The following is a 10,770-nucleotide window of genomic DNA, read 5'->3' on the forward strand; positions in this document are numbered from 1 at the left end:
AAAACAGGATACAGTCGGCACTAGAGATGACAGGAACTAAACAGGATACAGTCGACACGAGAGAAATGCCAGGAACTGAACAATATACATACATGACAGGAACTAAACAGGATACAGTCGGAACATCGGCAAAATAACAAATTTTATTTATATCATCCTCGTGAGAGTAAATAGAACCTACATACTCGTACACGGCTGCAAGCACATTGTTTTCTGTAAAACTTGCTAACTTATATATCAATAAGTCTTAGAGGAACAAAAAAAACTTCTTTTTTTTTCGACTTAGCTATATAAAAATAGTACAAGCCAAAAAGAGACCTTGTTCCATGAGAACGAGACAATTAATAAATGAATCCGTCTCTTAAAAAAAGAATTTAATAACAATCTTGTTCAGAATCCGCTGGAACAAAAACATATTCAGCAACTCAGGTTCTGCAAACATACTGCTCTGCACATGCGCTATTAGATTTAATTGACTTGCTTCCCACAGTTAAAACTTCCCTCTCCTGGAAGTCTAAACTACATTTATACTTGGACAAAATAGTATAAAAATCAAATCTTAACATTACTTGTGACTTAATATCAGCCACGGTCATCTCATGTTTTATCATTTAAAACCAATATCAAAAATAAATTCAGCCTTTCCCAGGGGCGTATAATACTACCATTGGCCATTTTTCACCGACTTGTAAGTTCAGGTCTATCTGTCTCAGGAATCTGATGAAATTTCCAAGAGTTACAATTAATATAGTAGGATCTGTATCAATCCCACAAGTAGGAGAATACTTGCCGCCCCAGCATATAAAAATAGAAAACATTATAAAATTTATTACTTTTCTTTAAAAAACATTGTTAAAGTTGTTATATTCATTAAAATGAGGAGGAGAATCACAATTCGGCACTGATGTAAATTTCACTGCCACCAGCTGACAAAATCTGGTACCTGCCCCGTAGCCCCGCCGGCTCCTGCAGAAGCGCGGTCGAAGTCTCACCCCTTGGATGCACAGGCCCAGGTACACTCCCGGTTGATTGGAACCCCTCTGTGGACCCCTCAGCAGCATTAGCACAACCCTGATCTAAGTAGGGTCCAAAGATCAGTACTACTAATGTGGTGTAGCCCCTTGTTGCCCGATGCCGCCAGTTCGCGATTACTCCGCCCCTGCACCTGCCTAGGATGTGAAGGCGGATATAGAATATCCACAGAGTCCGAACCATCTGTCTCTACCCTAAACTCCTCGCGCTCAGCTTTTAAATATCTGACGTAAGTCTGCATTTTCCCTTAATTGAATATCCCCTTAATCTCATGAGAGGGGTTGAGTTCCAGTCGTCCCTACCACCAGCACCGGTATAACGCTAAAGCCGCTGAGGTGTTCTGTCTGTCATATCTTTACTGATATGCCACTGCCCTCTCACCCATAATGAATCACAAAAATATAAAAATAAAACAACATATTTATAAAGGATCTTTTAATTCCACTTTGAAACTGTAGAATCCTGTCGACGACGCCAAATGTAACGTTTTCGCTAACCGGTGAGAGAACCTTTCTAACCAACCAAACCAAACCAACCAACAGACCAGACAGACACCAACAACAAACCAAAAGAAATAAACAGGAAATATGAATGCTCAGAATTACTACTGCTACCGCTATTGCATACTGCATATCACACAAATATAGTTTCTAGGTCGGCAAACGGTCTCCTTTTTATGTGTGTGTGTAACACGATGGTATTTTTATATGTATTGTAATTAAGTTTCAGATCAGTTTGATGTTCTGAATGTAAACACAAAGTCGCTTCAAATGTATAACAAGTTTTATTCACCAGACATAATATTAATAACAACAGGAACAAGAATGAACAGATATAAATCTCTTAAAGCAGCGATCAATAATTAACAATATTTCGTATAGATTAGACAAACAGAGAATTCTTTAAAACAGCTACACCAAAATCAGCATTCAACAAATAGATACTATCAGCAACTCTCTATGTAAATACAAGTAAAATACTACGCAAATAAATAAGTCACAATGTTCCTAACCCCTTAACAACAACCCTGACTATTTAAAACAAACGGACACTATTGACGACTTTACGCACCTTTCTCCTATTTAAAGTTAAAATTCATTATCAAACTTTATTCTCTTTAAAACTATTAAATTTCTGCCTCCGTTAAAAACTGGAAACTGGAACAATTAAATGAACTGCATAAATAATTATATTGCATAAATATTGCAATATTCTGGAACTTAAAAGATATTAAAACTTCTGCTTTAGAAAGATAACTGTACCTTGAAATTTATGTGAAAGTAAATAAAGCTGCTAGCCGGCGGCAGGGACAAGCTGGAACTAACGTAAAATACTATAAATCTTACGCTAGTGTTGTTATTTCGCGTGAGAAATATGCCAAATATGGGGTGAAATCAATGACCTAATAAGGAGACTTCCTTATAAGGTACATATCTTTGCACTTAACGTCTGATCAAATGACGTCGATACAGCCCAATAACTACGAAAAGGTGCGCAACGTCGGTGCAAAAATAGTTCATAAGAACTTATTACAATAATCGAAATAAAGCTCTCTTCTAAATAAACTTTACATAAAATACTCTAACATGTGTTCCTAATTTGAAAAACATACAAAACTATAACTACAACATGTTCAGGACAGTCTACATATTATACGATTTCTAGGGTCACTATATTTATAATAATACTCGTGACTTCCGGTAAAAGAGAAAGTGAAAGTAACGTACAATTAATCAAAAGCTGCCGGTAAGAAAACAGACGTTTTCTATCGTTCTGGAACATACAATATTAAAACGATTAAACAATATATAGGTAATAATGAAATAGAATACACACATTTACTGCTTTAATAAAATAATACAAAGTACGTTTGGCAGAAATATAGAGAAAACTATGTAGACAATATCAATAAAAATCTAGGCACTGCTATCTGTCAAAAACGTCACACTACGTTTTGGCAAAGTATGAACAAATTCCATCATTTTTATTTTAGTCTCCCATACCACCTTAAACATACTGATGAACATTAAACGGACTTCGTTACTAGTATATAGACAGTAGTGAGCTTATATATATACATGTATGGTGAAATATGTAATAGCTTGTTCCCTATAATAATGTTAAGGGGCAAGATGGATTAGATCCCGGATACATAGATCCAAAATACACAGAACAGGGGGGGGGGGGGGGGTGGGGTGTCATGATTCAGTGATTCCCTACATAATAAACCAATTTTTTCCCACAAAAGGGGTGACCCGGGCCTGAGGCACCCCCTTGATCCGCCTATGGGACCCAACATGAAAAATAAGAAACCATTATTATAGCAAAACAATTTACGAAAAAGAAATACGACTAATATGAACCAATGATTGACTGATCATGACTTCACATACGGCAAAATTGCGGGTACTTTATTTATTAGCTAAATCACGTGACCTATACTAAATCCGCCCCTTTGTGCGAGTTATCTCCCTTTTATTTACTAAAAAAACTCACATGCCAAACACACGTAATTTAAGGAAAATTGATTTCAAGCGACTACCCGATGGAAACTAAGTGGCACTGACCGTACAGCGACAGAGACAGTCGAAAGGAGAGAAGTCTTACCTGAAACATATGATGTCGAGCGGATAATTGCATGCCAAAAGCTGAAAAGGGTGTGTTTTTCTGCCAGGTTCTGATATTATGACCTTGAGTGAGTCTGACTTAAAATCAACCCATTGTTGTTAAGTAATAGCCTATTGTAATAAGTTGAGACCACGTCGTTTCTTTCTTCTTTTTTTTTACAAGGGATGATGATGATGATGGATGGCTACTTTATTACGTCCAGCGACAAATTTTAATATGTATATTCAGGACAAGAACAGGTTAATATCAAAGATTTAGATAGGCTCTTGACTTGGGACAGGCACATAAAGACTACTCCAAATAATCATGACGTCTGACAAGGCTCTTTTATTTTTTCTGGGACGCCTTCCTTCCTTCCTTGCATTTTGCCAGACGTCATAATTATTTGGACTAATAAAGACTAGTGTGGCCGGGTTTAACATGCGAGTGCTCAACTTCACTTTTTTTTTTTTTTTTTTTTTATCTAGGACACTATGTTTCCCTAAAAGTTGTTAGAATAAGACCTGAATGGGTTAACTGAAGGACATTGGTTATGCATTTTGAACATCTGGATAGAGGGGCTGGATTTCATTTTTTTTTACTGAAAATCCAGGACGGGGAGGGGTGAGTACTTATGACGTCATGCAAGGCTATTTTTTTGGAGGGGGGCAGCTTGATAGTAAAACAGCTGTAAATTTTGCCACATGATGTCTAGCATGAAATTGATTGGAGTGGACAAACCTCCTGAGAAAACAAGAAAAGCGTAATCAATAATCTTATATTATAGTTTTCAAGCCGGATTGAGTCAGTCAGTCACTTCTAAAAAAGAGGGTGTTCTAACTTGTAGTTTTTCTTTAGAAACGGAACTTCTCATTGACTGGCAACTATAACAATTATAAAGACGCGATCTCACCATACGTGACTCAAACAAATTAACTACATTTCACAAATTAAAAAATTTAGAAATTCATGCAACGAATCAAGAATATACGAGAACAAATTAAGAAATTGTCTTTACACATTAAGAATTTGCATTTCACAAATCAAGAATTGAATAATTATGGCGGATATTCCCTCCCATAATACAGGCGCTTATTAAAAGTTGGGGCGTCCGTCCGGCTATGCTGGATGTTAATGTAAGCAGTCAAGCCCAGCTATTAAAATTGTAGATGTTAAACCAGATACCTCCTGTAGGGAGAATGTCCTATTCTCTGCACATCAAACCTTTGTAGCATTTCACGCTTTCATGGTGCCATTATATTTCGGAAGGCAACATGTTTTTAAAATTTTAACGACTTTTATTTAAAACGGCCCTATTACATAAAAAAAAACAATGGAGATTGCAGAAGTTCTTACTGAAGTCATATAAAAAAAATCGGTCTTTACGAGCTCTTAATTTTTTTTAAGATTAAAACTCCAACCAGTGTTAGTCCCGTTTATAAACGTCAAATATTAGGTCCAATCCATCATTCCCGGTACGATACTAGTAACCTATCTACAGTATTCATTCTTAATTCAAATAATGCGTGAAATATTTAGCACTGGACGTTATGTCTCCTATGTGTGTGTCTTAAGTGAAGCTCGAAACCTAAATCTATTAAAATAAAACCGTCTGATAACCAGTTTATGATTTGAAGCGCTTTTAAAATACCAGACTGACTTGAAAAACGGAAGCCAATTCTGCTCAAAGCCCGCCGTGCAAAAAAAAAAATCACTTCTGAAGAACAACGTCTCTATGGATTGACGTTATAAGGAAAATAGTAAATTGGTCATATATGAAGTTCATGTTTTTCTATGCTTTACACGTATTTTTCATATGTTATATTATTATTCATCATCCTATCACACGGATGCTAGACGCATGACTAATTCAAAATCAAGTACACCTTTTTACCTGCATGCTTTCTAGTTACCGCCAAAAAATCTCTGCTTACCTGTAATATATTTCCATACCTGTATATTTGTATTCAGTCGTTGGATGTGTTACGCCATATTATATATATTTACAGAAAGGTAAGTTAGTAAATCGATAGTTTAATTTATTATATATAGTGTCATAATCTAATAGACATCATCATATACAATATAAAAATCTTTAGAACCATATTAGATACGGGGTCTTTGGGACAGATGAGACATTTTCATCCTTTTAAAAAAAATATATATGTAGGACTGTAAAGTGCGAAAGTACTCTAATGTGCGATGGTTTCGCTTATTAAGATGGTCTACGGCTACGCTAAAGTGCGATGGTGTCGGACACTAAAGTCATTGGCGGATCCAGAAGGGGGGTTTCCGGAGGTTGGAACCCCCCCTTTTTTTGGACGACCAATGCATTTGAATGAGGACATGTGGTTAGAACACCCCTCCCCCTTTATCATGTGTTAGGATCCCCCTTTTTTAAAATGGTTGGATCCGCCCCTGAAAGTGCGATGGTTGTTTGCTTTTTAAGTCCGATGATATGACACGCTAACTTCCGATGGCGTAATGCGGATGTGGTTCAGGCAATAGTTTTCTTTTATTGCTGAGTTCCTATTATATTTTTGTTTGTTTCATTTATATATCAAGTCGTAGTCTTTCTCTTTTGAATTGTTTTACACTGGTCATTATATAACCCTATATGCTGCATGTACGGTGACATCCCATTACTCCGACAACCATTATTCCGACAGCCTACTATTCCGACAGCCCATTACTCCGACAGCCCACTATTCCGACAACCCATTACTCCGACAGCCCATTATTCCGGCAAAGCATCTGTCTTATGTTTATGGGTAAATTTTCTCTAAAAAGACCAACTCCGTTCTCTTTAATATTTGTGGTTGTCCGTTTTGATTCCAATTATTCTTTTCATGCGGTATATTTGTCTCAGTATATCAGTGTTGATATACATGCTTATTGCAACTGCTCAGTCCTTAACCTCGTCCCTCTTTCGTTTTACGTGTCTGGGTATTTCATTTGTCTTTATATTTCATCGTTTTTGTGTCCACTGTCAGTCTGTGCTATTCTAGTTCGTTGTTTGTTGATGTCTTGATCTACCTTCTTTCACTTTGATTTTTTGGTTTCCCGCTTTAGCGTATCGGGGGAGTGAGGTTTCACCACTATAAACTACATACATGAATATATCGGAGTTGGGTAATACTACCCGCCCTCTTTGGTCGGAACACTTTCTATCCCTTGTGTCAATCATCTGAGTTTTATTTAAATTGATTTTGTCACAGAAATAAGGGACTAATGTAGCGTCAAAATGAGAAAAACAAAGAGACAAACACATACCCAGATCCTAAAAAATAAGAGGACAAATAGGACGAAATATGTGCTCTTACGAAAAACAAATATGACGGACATGAACATTTCGGCAACTTCTATTTAAATATTCATGAGGAAAAGTGATATCTGGCCATGCAGTGACTGTATATGACATAGAAATATACAGTCAACGCACTTAACTGCTCAAATAGAACGAATGCAGTATAAAAGCCAATAACAAATATAGTACTAGTAAAACATATAAGACAATGTGTGACATTCTTGTCCCGCTTGTGTCTTTGTCAAATTACAACAAAAAGCTATGCATACAAATACGGATATTCTTAGAATTGAGGGACATTATTTAAAAGTTACGATCATCCTTTATAAATTACAGTCATTCTTTACAAATTACGGTCATCTTTTACAAGTTACGGTCATCTGTTTACCAATCACGGTCATCCTTGTTTTATGTTACGGTCATCTTGAAAATATTTTGATAATGATTTACGGACATCTTAGCGGTTTTTTCAAATTGAATTTCGCGTTTCCTGAACATTTTTCGGTAGTAATTTGTGATTTCTGTGTGAATCTTTTATAAATTTACATCGTATCGATGTATACTTTGTAAAGAAAAAGATATAGAAACACTGTAACACACAATACAGATACTGACCTTATTTTTCATCCGACATCTTGGGATGACCTTGAATGCAGTTACGGTCATCAGCTTTACCCCAGTGACAATCTGTGGAAAAATGAGATTGTGATCTCCATATATTTGATAGACCACAACTATCAAAAATGCTTTTAACAAATGTCAACCATTTGCTTTCAAAACCATCATTCTCATGATATACAAACAGCAATTTGTAAAGGAGATTTTGTCCATTTCATCATTTACTAAAGTAAAACTACACCAAAATTTTATCATTCACATTTTATTGGTAGATCGGAAATCATCCGAGTTCTCCATAAATAATGCTATTTGGTGTGGTCTGCTTTAGATTTAACATCATCTTGTAAAACCGCAAGTATACTTTTTCTTAAACAACTAAATTTTCAAAACACCAGACCTCTGAATTGGAAAGTAACACTAGCTGGTAAAATGGCTTTATCAAACATATCTAAATGACATTCAACATTTTTTTTAAATAAACTATACATTGCTATTTATTCCCTGGTCTCTTAAATATTTTTTGGTTGTTAAAACGACCCACTTGTAGCAAAAAATACAACAAGATACTTGTAGTCTTTGACAATTTCTATTTTTCTATTACAAAATTATTATTTTTCTGAAAGCCTACCTCGAGAATATACAAGAATTTTCGTCCGTTTTTTTTCAATACAAGTGTGGACACAAATCAGTGTGGATAGTATGTTTGGATGTTTGACAGTGTTTAATGACAAAAGGAGTTCTGTTTTCTCCATAGGGTTCAATATAAAACTGTGTTGCTTAACAGCTAACCTGAGCCAAACATTAACCATTAGCAGTATTGTTTATTCAATATTTAGTTTCTTTTCAAGAGTGTCATGGAGAAGAAATTAATTGCATTTATTTGATTATGATAACCCCCAAGGGCGACTGGGGAAACGAAATATGGTCACTTGGTCTTCTCCCGACCGACAGTAAAACGCTTGCCGAAGTGGGGCGTCCGTTTGGATGTGCGGGATGTATCGAGTCCGCAGTCACGTCCGGTCAGAATGGGGACGTTAAATCCGATGCCTTGTGTTAAAAGAGTGTCACGCTCTTTGCACGTTAAGAGCCATTGCAAAAACTGGTTGAGGGGTCCGTAGGCGGCCTGTTGCAATTTCTGCCCCTATCCAATATACCCTCATTTTCCAGAGGCAGTCCAAATTTCCCCGACCATAATCCCGAATGGCCTCTATTATGAAAAGACATATATACCTATTGTATTTATAATAATTGTTAATTTGTTCTCGTCCTGAACATGCATCAAATACTTGCCACTGGACATTAAGCAACCATCAATCAATCAATCAATTGATTATGATAAATTATGTACCACATCTTTGATTTTGAATAGCATGGAGAGGAAAACATAAGTAGATATAGGAAGATGTGGTAAGAGTGCCAATGAGACTACTCTCCATCCAAGTCACAATTTATAAAAGTAAACAATTAAAGGTTAAGGTACGACCTTCAACAAGGAGCATAGTCTCACACCGAACAGCAAACTATAAAGGGCTCCAAAAACTACTAGTGGAAAACCATTTAAACTGGAAAACCAACGGTCTAATCTAAAGAAAAAAAAGTTCATTTCTGCATGATTTTTGTTATTTCAATACAAGTGTGGACACATATTAATGTGGATAGTATGTTTGACCGTGTTTTCTGACAAAAGGAGTTCTGTTTTTGCCCAAAAGGTTCTATATCAAACTGTGTTTCTTAACAGCTAACCTAAGCCAAACATAAAACATAAGCAGTATTGTTTATTCAATATTTAGTTTATTTCAAGATTGTCATAGAGGAGACATAATTGCATTTATTTGATTATGATGAATTATGTTCCACATCTTTGATTTTGAATAGCATGCAGAGGAAAACATAAGGTTCATTTCTGCATGATTTTTATTTTTTCAATACAAGTGTTGACACAGATCAGTGTGGATAGTATGTTTTGATGTTCGTCAGTGTAATCTGATAAAAAGAGTTCTGTTTTTCCCATAGGGTTATTTATTTAACTGTGTTGCTTAACAGCTAACCTAAGCCAAGCATTTACTATAAGCAGTATTGTTTATTTAATATTTAGTTATTTTCAAGATTATCATGGAGACATTAATTGCATTTATTTGATTACCAAATGATTTTGATAAATCCATTTCCAGCAAAATATACACCAAGATACTAGTTGTCTTTGACAATTTCTATTTCTTTATTACAAAAATAACATTTTGTCTTTTTCTGAAATTTTTCCTCGAGAAAATATAAGGGTTAAAATCTATGTCCACACTTGCATTTAAAAAACTTTTTTTTTCAATACAAGTGTGGACACAGATCAGTGTGGACAGTATGTTTTGATGTTCGTCAGTGTAATCTGACAAAAGGAGTTATGTTTTTCCCATAGGGTTCTATATTAAACTGTGTTGTTTGACAGCTAACCTGAGCCAAACATTAACTATAAGAAGTATTGTTTATTCAATATTTTGTTTATTTTCAACACTGTTCTGGAGGAGACATTAATTGCATTTATTTGATTATGATTACCCCCAAGGGTGACTGAGGAAACGAAATATGGTCACTTGGCCTCTCCCGACAAGCAGTAAAACGCTTGCCGAAGTGGGGCGTCCGTTTGGCTGTGTGGGATGTATCAAGTTCGCAGTCACGTCCGGTCAGAATGGGGACGTTAAATCCCATGCCTCGTGTTAATAGAGTGCCACGCTCTTTGTACGTTAAGAATCTTGCAAAAACTCTTTAAGGGGTCCGTAGGCGGCCTGTTCCAAGGCAAAATTTCTGTCCCTATCCAATATACCTTCATTTTCCAGAGGCAGTCCAAATTTCCCCGACCATAATCCCGAATGTCCTCTATTATGACAAGATCTACCTATTGTATTTGTTGTTAATTTGTTCTCGTTTTGAACATGTATGAAATATTTATCACTGGACATTAAGCAACCATCAATCAATCAATCAATTAATTATGATAAATTATGTACCACATCTTTGATTTTGAATATCATGGAGAGGAAAACATAAATAGATATAGGAAGATGTGGTAAGAGTGCCAATGAGACTACTCTCCATCCAAGTCACAATTTATTAAAGTAAACAATTAAAGGTCAAGGTACGACCTTCAACAAGGAGCCTAGTCTCACACCGAACAGCAAACTATAAAGGGCTCCAAAAACTACTAGTGTAAAACC

This window comes from Mytilus edulis, chromosome 4, assembly GCF_963676685.1.
Source record: "Mytilus edulis chromosome 4, xbMytEdul2.2, whole genome shotgun sequence".
Taxonomy (NCBI): Eukaryota; Metazoa; Mollusca; class Bivalvia; order Mytilida; family Mytilidae; genus Mytilus; species Mytilus edulis.